At 28.5% G+C, this 1004-nt stretch overlaps 1 protein-coding gene across 1 annotated transcript in view; it reads right to left on the reverse strand.

Moving 5' to 3' along the window:
- Positions 1-1004, reverse strand: part of LOC119589208 (F-box/LRR-repeat protein 6-like) — a 37521-nt gene that overhangs the window by 8711 nt on the left and 27806 nt on the right. The window lies entirely within an intron of this gene.

Genomic DNA, 1004 nt, shown 5'->3' on the forward strand with positions numbered 1-1004 from the left:
GTAACTATTACATCATCATCATAATAGTATTTAGTGAGGCAAAAATACTTTGTAAGCAGATTCAAGTCAACGTAAATAATTATTTCTTGAACTTGACAGAAAACAAGAAAAAAACAAAACAAAAATGCCAATGACAATGCCACAACTGTAAAAAATTCACATTTTAACTTACGTTTCCCAATAAAATCCTATAAAAGTAAATTGCAATACAAAACACAACACTACAGTATTAAATTTTCCATAATGTTTGAAAATGAATGATCAACACCTGGTGATATGATTTTATGTACCCTAATAACATAATCAGAAAAGGATGATTTATTCATCATACATGACATTTATCACCAAAAATAAATAGTGTGAAATATACTATATATATTCAGGTAAACATAACCAGTTATCAAAAACACTTGCAATAAAACTGACAGAAACCATTAAAGTTAATATGAAATGAAGACTGAATTTTGACTTGTAAGTCATCACATTTTTTTTTTTTTTTTAATGTTTATTCCACATCACGAAAACTTAGACACGAAAATTTTATAAAACAAAACAAAAAAAATAATGCATTACAATTACATTTACCGTACTAGAACGAGAAAATACACAATTACTGATCTTACTACAAGAATGAATAATGTAATAACAATCGGGATAGCGATCTTGACAATTATAATAATGACAATGACTGAAATAATAACAACTGTAGACCTTCATCACAAATACATTAATAACTCTATTGTTATCTAACATAAATGAAGATGATGATGATACAGATAATAAATGATAATCCTAAAACAACAACGATAATGCCATAGCAATGAATGAAGGACCTCAATGGCTATGAATCCTCAACCTGGAACCTAGACTGCCAACCCATCCATTATTTTTCCTCACAAATCTGTCTGTAACCTTTTAAAGATGCTGATTATCATAATCTCATTATCTCAAACTAACACCCAGGTAAATATTTCTCAAGTGCATACCATTCCTCTTCCTATGCT

This window comes from Penaeus monodon, chromosome 25 (genome assembly GCF_015228065.2).
Source record: "Penaeus monodon isolate SGIC_2016 chromosome 25, NSTDA_Pmon_1, whole genome shotgun sequence".
NCBI classification, from domain to species: domain Eukaryota; kingdom Metazoa; phylum Arthropoda; class Malacostraca; order Decapoda; family Penaeidae; genus Penaeus; species Penaeus monodon.